The sequence below is a fragment of the Zingiber officinale genome, chromosome 9A (assembly GCF_018446385.1).
Source record: "Zingiber officinale cultivar Zhangliang chromosome 9A, Zo_v1.1, whole genome shotgun sequence".
NCBI lineage: Eukaryota > Viridiplantae > Streptophyta > Magnoliopsida > Zingiberales > Zingiberaceae > Zingiber > Zingiber officinale.
Genome location: NC_056002.1, coordinates 85498373 through 85515398, shown reverse-complemented (window position 1 = coordinate 85515398; position 17026 = coordinate 85498373). Strand labels below are relative to the sequence as shown.

At 42.5% G+C, this 17026-nt stretch overlaps 1 non-coding gene across 1 annotated transcript; it reads right to left on the bottom strand.

Annotated features, from left to right (window-relative positions):
* Positions 1–16467: 16467 nt before the first annotated feature.
* Positions 16468–16573, bottom strand: LOC122022029. Its single transcript, XR_006122779.1, has one exon. It is a non-coding gene; the product is annotated as a small nucleolar RNA R71 (small nucleolar RNA).
* Between the last annotated feature and the right edge of the window lie 453 nt (positions 16574–17026).

Below are 17026 nucleotides of genomic sequence, written 5' to 3'. Positions count from 1 at the left end.
GGTCTTAGTTGAACACCTTTAGATGGGCCGGGCATGTCTTCCCTCTTCAGATAGGAGGTTAGATGTTGTCGGGTGCCTAGAGGTGGTCTCCCTAATAGAAAGGAGAGTTAGGGCACGCTAGGTGTTCGATAAAATAGCTAGTTTAGTAAAAATGCACCATAGGCATCTTTAACAGCTCAGTTAGATACATTAGAAGTATCTATGCAGTATACTCAGTTTATTACAGCTTATATGGATTAGATATCCAATGGGTGGGCTCCCATAGTCGCCCCTAGGTGCAGATAACCTAGTTCTAGGTTCAGATAACCTAGTTTCAGCAAAACAGTATTAGCTACTTCAGTATTTTACTTTCAGTTGGCACTGTACAGGATTAGATATCCATTGGGCTGGGCTCCCATAGTCGGTCCCTAGGTTTAGATAACCTAGCTAGGTTTAGATAACCTAGTTAACCCTACTAAATTCGGGACTTGCAAACCTGGGTCTAGTTAGGGATGCGCGCATAGCAAGTACAGTTGCCAGGGCCCTACAGCAGCATGTTTAGTATTTTCACTTACTATGTATTAGTTTTCAAAACTCAAGAAAAATCAGTTATACCAGTTGAGTTTGATTGTAGCTTCAGTTTAGTTTAACTTAGCTCAGCATTATTCTTCAGTGAAATTTTCCATGTTAGATCTACGTTCAGCTTATGTTATGCCATGCTTGTATGATTCTATGCCATGCCATGCTTGCATATTCAGTATGTTTCCAAAAGCATGTTTTAAAAGCATATTTGCATCGTATGCATGATTTAGTGAGGTAGATGGTTTCTTACTAAGCTTTTTAGCTTACAGATACTATTTTCCTTATACTGCAGATACAGGTAAAAGGAAAATGGACTAGCAGCGGAGGCTGGAGGACAATGCGAAGATGGTGTGTGTGTGTGGAACTGGAATCAAAGGTCCTTAGGGGACTTAGCAGGATGAACATTAGACTCTTTAGCATGTTTACCTTAGCACTTTACAGTTTATAGTTTAATACTTTCATCTTTATGCACCTTTAGTTTTGGAACGTACTAAACTATGAAAGAATGAATTAGATTGGTAGTAGTCATTATGGGAATGCTTGTTAATGCATGTTAGAAGTAGCTTCAATTGATTTAGAACTGCTGTGTGAGGTTTTGGCAGTCTGAAATCGAACTTGTGTCGACTCGATCGGTCTCCGGCCGATCGAGTCTGGCTGCCTCTTGGATCGGTCGGTGGCCGATCCGGTAAGATCTGATATCTCTCCTCGGATCGGTCACCGATCCGATCGATAGCGATCGGTATTCGGTGCACGGATCGGTCGACCGATCCATACAGATACCGGACTGTCACGACCGATCCATCACGGGACGATGGCGAACCGAGAATACGGATCGGCCGCAAACCGCCTCTGGATCGGTCCCCCCGATCCAGTGGGGGTCAATGGATCGTCCGGACCGATCAAGCTCCAATTTTGCCTCCTCAACCTAGCTATGATTATCCGGAAGGTAGTGGGACATGAAATCTCACTCTCACAGAGTTAACGAGGCAACTACAATAGTTTAGTAAAATTTTATTCAACCCAGTTTTCGCATAGTACAGCAAAGTAGTTTCAGTAGTTAATGTAGTGATATCAGAGCAAGTGTTCCATACTTCCTACACACACATCAGCATTGTACCTGCAGCTTCCAAGTAAGAATACCTCTACTCTCTATATGTTCCTTGCTTTCTTATTTCAGTTCATGTTTATATATATCTGAAGCATGCTAGTATATGATAGTTTTAGACATGATATCAGTAGTTGTGAAACGATGAATGCTTTAGTTATGTATGTTCTCTATGTCATTAGAGATGGCACGAGGACGCCCAGCTAAGCGGGCACCAGCTACTGAGCCCCAGCAGGAGGCAGGCAGTTCAGTGCCCCCTCCAGATCTTACAGCGTTGGTGGCTCAGTTACAGCAGCAGCTAACTAGAGGTTCCACTAGTTCAGCCAACAGCACCAATACCAGCACCAGTAGTCCCAGCAGCTGAGCTAAGGAAAGAAGCTTACCTAATCCAGTGGCAGAGAGTTAAGCCCGAGAATTTCTCAGGCACTAGCGAACCATGGGATGCTCAAGCATGGTTCAAAACACTGGAGAGGATAATGGAGCTTCTAGACTGGCCGGAACAGGAGAAGGTTAAATGTGCTTCCTTCTGCCTGACAGGGGACGCTAGCATATGGTGGGAGAGAGTTAGAAGCCTGAATCGATGTCATGGGCTGACTTGAGAAAGAGTTCTTGAGGAATTCTTTCATGCGAGTTCTGAGACCGCTTCTGACGAGTTCATTGAATTTCGAGCAACCTCTCGGTGGAGTGAAGAAATTCAAGTGTTTCGTTTATGCCCGAGCTAGTCGGCCTGAGAAGGAGCGAATCCGGTTGATGCTCAAGATGCGAGGCCGAGATAGCGATGAACGTGGCCGGTGGCGTATAAGCCACAAACTACGGAGTTAGTGAGCGGCGCCTTGACCACGAACATTATCGTATAAAGCATGAGCGGGTCTCTCTCGAGTCCAAAGGCCAAGGCTCTCACACTCAAAAGCAGCAAGGCCACGGCTCTAGCGGAAGGGAACTCCAAGCAGCGCTAATCGTGAGTGACTCAAAGGAGGACCATCTAGCGGACCCGTTATCCAAAGTGTGCTACTTGTGGGAAATTCCACCACAGGGTTTGCCGCAAGCACGCGAGGATGCTTTGAATGTGGACAAGAAGGGCACATGGCCACCGAACAAGACTGGTCTTCCTCATCCACAGCAGATTCAGATGCAGGCCAGCCATCTCAGTTTTATCAGCCAGGGCAGATTAGAGGCCCCTCCAGGCGAGGATCTACTCACTCACCGGAGAGGGCGTAGCAAATGCCTCGACAGTTCTTTTCAGCAAGTAGCATCTGTTCTATTTGATACGGGGCAACCCATTCCTATATAGCCAGGGTGTTCTCCGAAAGATTAGAAATACCATCGAAGTACTCAGTGCGACACTACCTTCGGGAGAAGTTATGGCATCCACGTCTTGGCTCGAGCGGTGGTCATTATAGCGAGCGGGGAACTCTTACGTGATCGATCACCTAGAAATGACCGACTAACGTCATCACGGAATGGACTTTCTAATCGGATACGGTGCTTCCATAGAGTGCCATAAGCAGTCGTATTCCAACGCGGAAGCGGTTTGAATACATCGTGAACCAAAGAAAAGCGATTTCTCTCGAATGAAGGCCCGAGTTGATGGATTCGGGATGTAGGTACCTAGCACATGTAGTCAATACTAGTCGGGGCAAGGACCAACATTAGCAGAGGTCAGTCGTATGTGACTACCAGTCCCGAGGAATTAGGCTTAGCACGGTGGGAGATTGAATTTGGGATAGAGCTCTTCCCGGTACTAATCCCATTTCCAAAGCGCCATCGCATGGCTCCTCAAGGGGAGCAATTCTGAGGTGCTCGACAAGGGTTTCATCCGAGTCACTCACCATGGGCGCTATTATTCGTGAAGAAGAAGGATGGAAGCATGCGTCTATGTATACAGATCCTGAATCAAGTCACGATCAAGAATAGGTATCCTCTTCCGAGAATCGATGATCAGCTAAAGGGAGCAACGGTGTTCTCTAAGATAGATCTCAGATCGGTTATCATCAAGTGAAAGTCAAGGAAGGGGATGTACCTAAGACAGAGTTCAGGACTGATATGGACACTACGAGTTCGTAGTCATGCCCTTTAGCGTGACCAATGCTCACTACATTCATGGACCTCATGAGCAGAGTATTAGGAATACTTGGACAAGTTTGTCATCGTGTTCATAGATGACATCCTTATCTATTCAAGTACTCGGAGGACCATGCAGAGCATCTGAAGACAGTTTTGCAGATCCTTCAGAAAGTTGTACGCCAAATTCATGAAATGTGAATTTTGGCTACACATCATCTCCAAGGATGGTGTTATGGTAGATCCAGAAGATAGAAGGTAACTGGAAGAGACCTAAGAACGCCTAAAAAATCGGGAGCTCGATTAGCAGGGATATTACAGGAAGTTTGTAGAGGACTTCTCCAGATAGCCTCCCCAGCCTTACCAGGACAGAAATTTCGTTGAGCGAGGCTGTGAGCACAATGAGCTAAAAGGAGGTTGACCGGTGCTCCTGGCTCTACCGGGACGACCGGCCTTTGACATCTAAGTGATGCCTCTAAGTTGGGACTAGGAGTAGTCTTGATGCAAAAGCAGTAAGGTGATCGCCTATGCCTCAGACAACTCAAGGATTATGAGAAGAACTACCCTACTCATGACCTTGAGCTTGTATCTCAAGATTTGGAGACATTACTTATATGGAGCGGCAGGCTACGTCGTAAGATCATCATTCTTCACCTTGGATCGAATGTCGAACAGTTGCAGTGGCTAGAGAAAAGATTACGACATAGACATCCTCTACCACCGAAAAGCCAACAAGGTAGCGACGCTTTCGTCGTGAAAATAGCCACCTTGTTCTTGCCCACCCCACCTAAGGAGATCGCGAATTTGTCTCGAACTCATCCAGAAGCTCTACTATGACCTTAGTCTACCTTGCTTGGTGATATGATCACCGGGACCTCGAAATCTAAAATCAAGCAAGAAGGCTAATGTAATCGAGGAGAAAGTCGGTGTCCGTGTCCCAGTATTTTGGAGACAGACTGGTTCCAAATCGGGAGGAGCTACTGAGACAGTTTTAGATGAGACTCACAAGACTCTATCTGTATCGATTCAGGTTCCACCAAATGTACCAAGACGTGAAGAAACATTTTGGTGGCACAGGATGGCGATCGCCGAGATATGTTAGCGTCCCACCACTCACAGGGTCAAGGCGAACATCACGACGCGAGGAGTCTTGCAGCCCATCTGAGATTCGAATGGAAGTGGGAGGATATCTCTATGGATTTTATAGTGCTGCGAACCACGAATGGTTTCATGCCATCCGGGTAATAGTCAGGTTGACCAAATCAGCCCACTTTTAGCTATCAAGATATCCTACTCCATGGAGAAGCTAGCTCAGATCTTCGTGAGATCGTCCGGACTACATGGAGTCCCACGAACCATCATTTTCAGAGACAAGATTCACATCACACTGGAGTGTGTACAGTCCAAGATGGGTACAAAGCTAAAGTTCAAGTTCGACCTGATTCCATCCTCGGATGGATGCACGTGGAGCGAGTAAAATCGGTGCTCAAAGATATGCCCGAGCTTTGAGACTTTAGAAGGTTGGTGCAAATATCCGAGCTTAGCAAGGCAGTTTGACTACAACAACAACCACGCGATGGCACCCACGAGGCTCTATGGGCGGAGGTGTAGATCTCCAATCTGCTGGTATGAGAGTGGTGAATAAGGAACTAGAACTTGAGACAGATCTAGTAGCAGATACCACAGCAGCTATACAGCAGATCCGCCAGAGGATAGAGACAGCTCAGAGCCGCCAGAAGAGCTATGCTGATACGCGGCGCAGACCCCTAGAGTTTTCAGTTGGGGATTCAGTGTTCCTCAGAGTAGCTCCCATGAGGGGAGTAATGCGTTTTGGGAAGAAGGGCAAGCTAAGTCCCAGATATGTGGGACCATACCTTATCAGTCGAAGAGTGGGCAAGGTAGCATATGAGCTAGAGCTACCTCAGGAGATGTCAGCTGTCCACAATGTATTTCATGTCTCTATGCTGAAGAAGCATACCCCAGATGCCACCCAGGTGATTGAGCCCCAGTCGGTACAGATCCGCGAAGACCTCAGCTATGATAGTCGGCCTATTCAGATAATAGACCGAGCAGTTAAGAAATTGCGGAACAAGGAAGTACCATTAGTCAAAGTTATTTGACACACACAGCAGAAGAGGCAACTTGGGAGACGAAGCCAGCATGAGACAGAAGTACCCAGAATTGTTCTAAGTTCGAGGACGAACTTTTATAAGGTATGAGGGATTATAGAAAATTCTCAAACTTGCATTAGAATATTCTACGATTTTTCGAATTTCTAGATATTTTTCCGGAATTTTCCGAGTAGCGGAAGTAGCAAAAATAAATATAAGCGTAAAACGGCCTAGGCGGGGATTGAACCCGAGACCTATGGTTTAGTGGACAAGGCTAGTAACCAGTGGACCCAGCAGGGCTGTGCTGAAAGGAAAGGGGAACAATCCTAGTTAAGTGGGATTTGGGCGGAACTTATCACTAAGTATAAATAGGAAACTTAAGTTGGGTTTGGGTTAATTTGGTTCGGCAGCCATCTCCTCATAAACCCTCACCGTGACCTATCCCTCTCCCAAAAAAACCTGCACCGCCGCCCACACCTCTCCCTCCTCCTCTCTCGGCGCCCAAGCCCCAAGGGCTCTCGGATCACTTTCCGGCGACGACTCCAACACGAAAAGGGTTCTTCTCCGCGAGAGGAACGCGAAGACGTGAGCGGATCGTCGAGAGGACCATCTCCACCGGAGTTTTAGCGAATAGAATCGTAAGAAATTACGATTAGGAGGTAAGAAACCCCTCACCTGCGGTATAATAGCTTCCGTTTGAGTTTTTATGCTTTAGTTAGGATGTATGCAGTTTTTTTATCGATATCTAAGGTGTATTTAACTCTCTTTTCAGATTAGGGTCTTAGTTGAACACCTTTAGATGGGCCGGGCATGTCTTCCCTCTTCAGATAGGAGGTTAGATGTTGTCGGGTGCCTAGAGGTGGTCTCCCTAATAGAAAGGAGAGTTAGGGCACGCTAGGTGTTCGATAAAATAGCTAGTTTAGTAAAAATGCACCCTAGGCATCTTTAACAGCTCAGTTAGATACATTAGAAGTATCTATGCAGTATACTCAGTTTATTACAGCTTATATGGATTAGATATCCAATGGGTGGGCTCCCATAGTCGCCTCTAGGTGCAGATAACCTAGTTCTAGGTTCAGATAACCTAGTTTAAGCAAGATAAGTAATTAGCTATTCAGTATTTTACTTTCAGTAGATATCCATTGGGCTGGGCTCCCATAGTCGGTCCCTAGGTTTAGATAACCTAGCTAGGTTTAGATAACCTAGTTAACCCTACTAAATTCGGGACTTGCAAACCGGGTCTAGTTAGGGATGCGCGCATAGCAGCCCTACAGCAGCATGTTTAGTATTTTCACTTACTATGTATTAGTTTTCAAAACTCAAGAAAAATCAGTTATACCAGTTGAGTTTGATTGTAGCTTCAGTTTAGTTTAACTTAGCTCAGCATTATTCTTCAGTGAAATTTTCCATGTTAGATCTACGTTCAGCTTATGTTATGCCATGCTTGTATGATTCTATGCCATGTCATGCTTGCATATTCAGTATGTTTCCAAAAGCATGTTTTAAAAGCATATTTGCATCGTATGCATGATTTAGTGAGGTAGATGGTTTCTTACTAAGCTTTTTAGCTTACAGATACTATTTTCCTTATACTGCAGGTAAAAGGAAAATGGACTAGCAGCGGAGGCTGGAGGACAATGCGAAGATGGTGTGTGTGTGTGGAACTGGAATCAAAGGTCCTTAGGGGACTTAGCAGGATGAACATTAGACTCTTTAGCATGTTTACCTTAGCACTTTACAGTTTATAGTTTAATACTTTCATCTTTATGCACCTTTAGTTTTGGAACGTACTAAACTATGAAAGAATGAATTAGATTGGTAGTAGTCATTATGGGAATGCTTGTTAATGCATGTTAGAAGTAGCTTCAATTGATTTAGAACTGCTTGAGGTTTTGACGCCCGCGCGAAATCGAACTCGGGTGAAATCGGACTCGATCGGTCTCAGACCGATCGAGTCTATGATCTGGATGGTCGGTCGGCCGACCGATCCGGAGATCTGATATGCTCTGTATCCTCCCGGATCGGTTAGCCGACCGAATCTGATATGCTGTCCTCTGGATCGATCGGGCCGATCCGGTGTCGATAGCGATCCGTATTCGGTGCACGGATCGGTCGACCGATCGAGACATACTGATCGGTCTGCCGACCGATCCATCACGGACGATAGAGAACCCAGGAATACCCCGATCAGGACCCCTCTGGATCGGTCCCCAGACCGATCCAGCCAGTGTTCGCGTGGGGGGTCAATGGATCGTCCCACGGACCGATCCAAAGCTCCAATTTTGCCTCCTCAGCGTAGCTATGATTATCTGGAAGGTAGTGGGACATGAAATCTCACTCTCACAGAGTTAACAGAGGCAACTACAATAGTTTAGTAAAATTTTTATTTAGCCCAGTTTTCCGCATTAGTAATTTAGCTGCAGTTAGCAAAGAAACTGTAGCGGTCCGCCTTACAGCCTAGCAGTAGAAGGTGGGTCGTTACATAAAACTCGTACTCTAATGTAGATCTAGAGTTTGTAAACTCGTACTCGTAGGTTTTTCAAAATTTTATCCTTCGCACGAATCCGGTGGTGGGGGTTTCGGGGTTTCCGCGATGCGAAAAAGTGGTTTTCGCGGCCCGAAAAGCCCAACAATATAATAAAAATTGATCTTGCAAATTGACAAGTTAGGCATATTTTTATACCCTCGTATATTGATTGTACATATTTTCATTTAATGGTTATAGACATTGACAAAAAAACTCTTCTACCATTATAATTCGGTGTGCAATCCAACATATGATTAATATTTTTCGGAGATAGTTAGTATTAGAATTTGTGAAATAATGTTAAACCTAATTCATTATCAAAGATATGTTTTCTTCTTAGGCGTAGGTAGTCCCCCCTGATTGAAATCATTCAAAAAAATTGCCGTAGTCGATTACAAAGAGTTATGTGTTTAGATGAAGTTGGCCTATAACTACGAAGTTTTTCTCAAAACATGTCTCACAGGACAAATTTACATTATTAAAGTTATTTTGATATCTTTATGTTAAAACTTGTCAAAGAAGAGAGAATTGTGGCTTCTTCATGATTCAATATTCTTTCACCAAGCCTGGTTCACCTCTCTAATTATGTATGTAAGTGTCTTCTTTCTTGCTTTTCTAGTAAAAGAAACTTATACTAGAATATAGAAAGAGAAAGAGATTAGTCTATGTCTTAAGCTTCGCTTAAGTAATTGTGGGAGCTACTGCTAGTCAAGGAAGAGAAGGGCTTGTTTGCGAATCAGATATGGTTTTTCCTGCTTTACTTACGGATAAGGAATTATCGGTTTGGGATGCTACATAACCGTTGTTGGAAATATCATAAGGTTAAATGAATCCAATGTTGGTGTCAGGTGTCTCATGAATTGAATCAGAAGAAGAAGGATTGCGTTGAATATTTTATTTTTATTTATCACTCGCCCCAGAGCAACAGTCGTGAATGACCTGTGCAATTCACTCTAAGCTTAATCAATCGAGTCTATCAGTTCTATAAATCTCCCTAACTATAAAATGATCCCTCAATTATGATTGTAGCTAGCCCAAGAAGATTACAGTATTGTGTGAACGACATGCTCCATTCACTCTACCCTTAAATATAAAATGAGCCTATAAATATCTTTTACACGTTAGCATGTTACAACGTGAACGACTATTCAAAACTACTCAAGATCTGACCCTTACTATAAAATAAAATGATCCCTCAACTATTGCTATTAACTATGATTGTAGTCGACCCAAGTAAATTACAGCGTGAATGACTTCAAAACTACTACTGATCTACCCTTCACTATAAAACCAACCTCTTAGTTCACAATAGATTACAGTATGAATTAATACTCAGAACTACTCAAGATCTGACCCTATTGGTCGATCTTTCAACTATTGCTATTAACTAAGATTGTAGTCAGCCAAAGTACCAATCGTGAATGACTATTCAAAATTACAAAAGAGTTACCCTTCTCAGTCGAATATATGCCTATCAGTTCATAGTAGATTATAGTATTACGTGAATAACTATTCAAAACTACTCAAGATCTGACCCTTACTATAAAATAAAACAATCCCTCAACTATTGCTATTTTTTTCTTCCACCCACTCACATACGCTCGAGTTCTATTTGATGATACCCTCTGCACTAAGATCTTTTGCGGTTTTAAATAGTCATTAACATATTAAGCTAGAGGGAATGAAGGTGAGAGTTCATGGCGTAATGCCATGAACGACTGGCGATCTGTTGCCTTTGTGGTGATTTACGACTCAATATGAAGTTCGGGCCATGAACTTCCACCCTTCTCAGTCGAGCTATTCATTAGTCCTCTCGCATACGCTCAAGCGTATTGGTTCTACAATCTCCCTAATTAGATAGGTCGATCCCCAGCAAGTCATGCATGGTATTTTCCAAAGTCATTCAAAACTACAAAAGATCTACTCTCTCCCATTGGTTGAGCAATCAAAAGAAGCCAAATATTCGTCGGCCCAAGCATATTACAACATGAATGACTTCAAAACTATGAAAGATCTATCCTTAACAGTCGAACCTATCAGGAGTACTCTAAGCTACAATCAAATATTTGAATGGCATTGCATGCCATAGTCGTGAATATAAAGACAGATTCAATAATCTATAAATTGACCTTATTCTCCTATAACACTGGAAAATTAGTTCAACAGAGCAAAGTTGGTTTATTTTACTTTGAAATCTATCCCATATAGCAGCAAAAGGAGTACTTTCTTTGAAATAGTCGGGTCAGTTAAGAGCCGGGATGAGTGAAAGGAGCATGAGTCAGTGAGTGGAAGAGACTCGATAGAAGGGCAAATGAATGCGGAAGCAAAAGAAAAGCAATCCTACAAGAAGTGGAGAGAGACCGGACTGGCTGAAGCAACTAATGGAGCTATAGCTCTACTATCCTTTCTTTCCTCAGTCAAGCCTTTCCTTTTAGGAGCACGATCTCTGCAATCAAAGAAATCATTTACTGGTTCTGCAATTGGAGTGTTCTGAGATTGAAGTGATCCATCAAAGCAATCCATGCGAATCCATGCGAAGAGAAGCAAACAAATCGTCAAAGTTGTCCCCAACTACGAGCCCACCGAGCCCGTTCCATGCAAGTGAGCCCACTACATGGTACTCTACCACTTTATCTTGACAGTGGTGGGTTCCTTATATTCTTGTTTAATCGGGCCATTTCTCTTCATTTGATGGGCTCAAGTGCCAATGATAGAGATAAGGGGAGAATCATCATCCTCTTCAAGAAAACATGCAAAGTCTGATCATGGCCGCTATCTCACTTTACTCTTTTATCTATGATGAATGAGTCCAAACGAGTGCTTCTTCAACCAAAATGCTAATTCTACCAACCTTCAAAATCAATTGGGGTTTCTTCAATGTGAACAAGAAAAGTTCATGCTTCTTCTACCAACCAGGGATGGGAATGAATCAACCACTCTAGGGAACGTTGCTTCTTCTTCCAACCAAACTAGTCCAATTAGGGAACTTTCAATTATACCAGACCAGTGCTCTCGAACTAGTCTAAGAAAGGAAAGAACTTGAACCTAAACCTATAGTATAGATAGCTCTAATGAGGAAGGTCGAACGAGTCCATTAAAAGAACTTGAAGCATTTCTTGAAGCTTCAAAGGAAAGAATCAATCTAAGGTTGGCTCACTCATCGCTTGCTGAGTTCGAATCCTTTATTGACTAGGAGCATTAATTAATAAGAGAGCCCAAGAAAGGCTCAGCTTGAGGAGCTGCTTGGGCTCTGAGGGTGGTTGCCATGAGAGGAAAGAAAGATGATTAGAGGACCAGACCAGTTGAGCCGAGGACGCAGTGAACCAAGTTCTCTTCAAGAATAGATCCTCAAAGCAAAGGCTAATCCCATCCCACCAAGGTCAGTTAACTAATCCTTGCTCATCTTCGGAGCTATCTATTAGGAGGAAATATACTCTAAAGAAATGAAAACGAAATGAGCCTCCTATTAAGAGAGCAGGATAAAGATGAATAGAAAGAGTTAAGTAGTGAGATAATAGAAATAAAAGTGAAACGACAGAGCAGGTCCAGTAGTGTGGAGAGGTGAAGTTCCCATCCAAAGCTGCGTCCGAGATAGCTAGTTTGGCTCATCAATCAAGGTGTGAAGCGAAAAGGTAGAGATAGACTGATCTGAAGCACTCAACGAAAGCATCTCTGAACTTGGCGAAGCCGTTCAGCCTATTTCATTAGAGAGATCAGATCTAAAAGCAAAAACAGTGCTGATCGGAGAGGAGTCTCACTATGATCGAAAAGTTGGCTCGGAGAAGGACTCAAAAAAGCTAGAGATCATAGACGATAAAGGTAGGTGTCTTTGATTAAGGTATTGATACGGTTGGTAATGGAGGGGCCCATGAGGAAAGAGTTGGAAAAGTCAAGGCCATATGGCGGTCAAAAGTCAAGAGGACGTGGCGGTCAATAGTCAAGGTGATGTGGCAGTCAATGGTTAGGTTGACGGGGCGGTTAGAGGCAAACAGGTGTGGTAGTCAGAGGTCGGGCCGGCTGGTCGATCAAGGGAGCAAGGCAGTCGGAAGGCGAGGGAAGACGTCAGGCGGCACACAAGTCACGGGTCGGCATCGGCAGAGCTGATCAGAAGCAGCCCGATCTACAGACCTGCAGTTGAGGGCCAGGAAGTACAAAGCGCAGGATGCAAGTCGGGATCGGCAGAGCTAAGACCAAGAACTGGAAGTATAGGCCAGTGGGTCGGAATCGGCAGAGCTGATCAGAAGCAGCCCGATCTACAGACCTGCAGTTGAGGGCCAGGAAGTACAAAACGCAGGATGCAAGTCGGGATCGGCAGAGCTAAGGCCAAGAACTGGAAGTATAGGCCAGTGGGTCGGAATCGGCAGAGCTGATCAGAAGTAGCCCAATCTACAGACCTGCGGTTGAGGGCCAGAAGTACAAAGTGCAGGATGCAGGTTGAAGATCAGCGTAGCTGTGTCTAGACAGCTTGGGCTGCAGGTCTGCGAGTTGGAGGCTTGGAAATGCGAATCACAGGTGCAGGCGGGTGCAGGGACACAATGGATCGGAGGAGCTAAGTAATACGGGTGCGGAGAATCTCAACGGTCCGTCGAGGAGAGTCATTACACATCAACAATGCGGGCGAAAGCGGAGGTTCCTAAAACGAAAAGATGCCCTCATAACCAGTAGTAGCCTGCCAGCTGTCCCCCCACTACAAGACAACATCCATGTACGAAGGCGGAGGTTCCCAAACGGAAAGATGCTTGCGCGACAAATAGCAGCACAAAAGGTGTCTAGAACTAGGCGACAAAGTACAGCGTCTAACGTTTTTTCTGACAGGATGGCAGGCTCCAAAAGGGGGAGGCATAAAAGGCGAGAAATCCCCCATATGCAGGTATGCGCACACACTCTCTCGAGACTTTTTTTTTCGAGAACCGTCTTTCCTTCTGTTTCTCTCTGTTCTTTCTGGGGAAAAAGGACCTGACTTGAGCGTCGGAGGGCCTGATCCGGGGACTTTTTCCCTGGGTTTCGGTCTCTAACGCGGAGGGGGAGATCGTCTGAGTGTGCGCAGGGTCCTGCAGCAGCGTCAGCCACCCGTGGGAGCCGAATCATCTTCTACGACTTCCGTCAACCATCGGGACACCTCGACCGGCCTCCGTCCGACTCAGCCTTCGGACGGGATCAGGTATCCATATTAGTAGGTGTTATAATATCCTCCATTTGATCATAAAGTGTGGGATTCATATGCTACATACATATTATATTAATATATTCATTTTCTCACATTCGTTTTAACATTAACCTTAATTATTTGTGGGACCCGTTCTCCATTTATCTTTATTTTTATTACAATTTCAATTGTATTTACATAATTTAAATAATTATTATTTAAAATAATTAATAATATTATTTTTAAATATATTATTTACATAAAATTAAAATATATTTATTTAAAATTAAAATAAATAATAATATTAATAATTTTATTTAAAATTAATTTTTTAATTTCTTTTAAAGTTTGTGGTGGGCCACAAACTTTAATGTTCGTGGTAGGCCACGGATTAAAAAATGATGAAATAAACATGGAACGCATTCAATGTTTGCATAGGCCCCATCTACATTTTAACAGCCTTTGCATTGGTTTTAACGTTCATGGAACGTTATAACATGTGAATAACACTCCAGTGCAGTTGCTCTAAGAAGGATCCCTAGATAGCAAAATCACCACCTTAAGTAGTAGGACTACAATACGGGAGCTAGATGTGATTGAAATGAAGGTAGCCTAGCCTCTCGGTTGTCGATAATGATTGGGCTTGCTCCGCTTCTATAATTAGACTACTTACTAATATGTATAGATTATATACACTTTTATACATGTTTTGACTCACATCTACTTGTATTTCATGAACTTAATCTATGTTTATTGCATCATATTTCATTATAATATCATATTTCTACTCCTTTTGTTCGAAGATTTACTTTTTGTGCATTTTCTGTTGACAGGAGTCGAATTCGAAGAGAAAACAACGTTCATGGTCGATCTAGATAGCAACCGAAGGTAAACAGCACTGGTCGTGTGACCTACACGACCATGTCAAAGAAGCAAGGAGAAGGATGACTCTGCTGTATTAATCCACACGGTTGTGTCACCCCACCAACACAACCAGAGCATGTCCGTGTGATCCACATGGCCATGCAACATTTCTAGAGATCAAGCAGAGGTTGACCGTGTGTACACAGCCTTGCAACATTTCTAGAGAGCAAGAATAGGTAGGCCGTGTGAGCCACACGACTGTGTAGCTCATCCAGAACTAAAGTAGAATACAACCGTGTCATCCTGGCCTAGAGCAAGAAGAAAGAGGCCATGTGAAGGTCACACGGTCGTGTAACAGGCTATATGGTGCCCATGCCCTACTCTATAAAAGGAGGGGTTCTTTCCCTTTCTAGGGGAGGAAGGCTCTCCCCTTGGGGAGATCCATCTTGCTGCTGATCTCCACCTTTTTCGACCTTGATCTAACGATCCAAAGCCATCTCCATCTCCACATCAACTCTAGAAGTTTAGGATTAGTTCCGAAGATCACGCATCATCATTGGATAAGAATTTCTCTTCTCTTCTCTTCATTTTGGGATTGGAAGTGCAATGGAGTAGATCCATTGTTCTAGGATTAAGGGAGTAATTGTGGTTTGATTTGATGTAAGAACTTATGGATATGCTAATTTCTTATCTAGATGATGTTAACATGTTTTGTATCCATTTGATCTTATGTGAATTCATGTGTTTGGACTTAATTATCATGTTTGATTGAATGTTTGTGATACTTGTGGATTTCGTAGAGGGATGCCCTAGATCGTATAACCGAGGGACACTAGTGACAGGTAGTCCCACTAATGGACGTTTAGGGTGTCACCTTGAAAGGTGAAATAAGTCTCTATAAGGAGGTGGTATGGATGAATGCAATTATTACCTTCATCACTATGTACATTAAGTAGAGTATGTGTTTCTATGTTGTATGATCGAGGGACGCTAGTGACAAGCAGTCCCGCTAATGGACTTCATGGGAATCATATTTATTTGATTGCTAGTGATGTCGATCTAAGTCCATTGTCGATTGTCTTCTACAGGAGAGAACCGACGACTTTCTACAAATGCATGTTAATTGAGAATATGACTTGGTGAACCATGTTACATTGATGAATATTACAATGAAATCAAATTCCTAGAATACTCGCAAAAACTAAGTTCCTCATTTACTTTTCTATTGCTATGCCTTGTTTCTTTACTTAACACATTTCTTATCTTAGTCAATCGTTTAGCTAATTTTTTTGTGAGACATCTCTAGTGCTTATAACCAGTCTCTATGAGTTTGATATCTTTTATTACTGACGACAAAACCGTGCACTTACGGTTCCATAATAAGTTTTTGGCGTCGTTGTCGAGGACTGTGCTTATAACATTAGAGATAATCATTTAAGTTAGACTAAACTTTTTTCTTTCTTATCTATTTCATATTTGTAACTAGTCTTAGAAATTCTATTTTTGCAATTTCACCTTTCATCCCTTATTTTTTTTTTAAATTTTTGCACCTTTCTTTCTTGTAATTTAAATTCCACATTTACTTTTTGTTATTAGTTTATAGTTCAGTTTTCTTTTTTCCTTATTTCTGCATTTACTTTCTTGTTCCTTATTAAGCATTTTACTTCTTGTCTTTAATTCTGCATGTTTCCTCATATTTTTTAGATACTGTAAGCACTAACATGTCAAGCATGCCTTTAAGAGGCTTTTCTGCACCTATTTTTGTTAGATTTATGTATTCCATTGTGCAACCTCATATTGAAGCTAAAAGTTTCTAATTAGACCCAGAGTTAATTGTTATGATACAAGGTCATAAATTTGAAGGAGAAGTACCAGAAAGCCCTTACCCACCTTGAGATATTTCTTGAGCTTTGTGATATGGTGAACTGTGAAGGAGTGTCAGCGGATGCAGTTCGATTGATGACATTTCCTTTCAATATCAAGGATAAAGCAAGGATTTGGTTATATTCTCTCCACCCTCAAAGCATTACAAGTTGGGAACAATTGGAGTAGCAATTTCTAAATCATTTTTTCCCTCTAAGCAGAATAGTGTATATGAGAAATTGTATTACAAATTTTGATCAGGCAGATGGAGAATCATTATTTGAAGCATGAGATAGATTCAAGAGTCTACAAAAATAGTGCCCTCATCATGGCTTAGAATAATGGCTAACTCTGCATATATTCTATAAGAGAATTTCTTTCTCAGATAAGTGTTTATTGGATTCATCAGCTGGAGGTTCTTTTATGAATAAGAGTGTGGATGAAGCATTTACATTAATTGATTAAGTAACATTGAATCTCCAAGAATAGTCAGATAGAAGTGGGAAGGAATTTCTTCCGAGAACTTCAGAAGTGCAAGCAATAAAAGTAAAAGAGTCTATCAAACAAAATACAGTTCAACCTTCCAAGATTTTATAAAATCACAAGTCATAGAATGAGGGGTTCAAATAGTTAGAGGCAAGGATTGATAGCATAGTTTCAAAAAGTGGGGGCCAACAAAGATAAAGATTTTGGCAAATTTTATAATTCCAATATGGTTGAGTGAAGATTTCTTGATGTGTATAAGGATGAGGTCTCTTCAGATGAGGAATGTAATGTTAATGTAATGG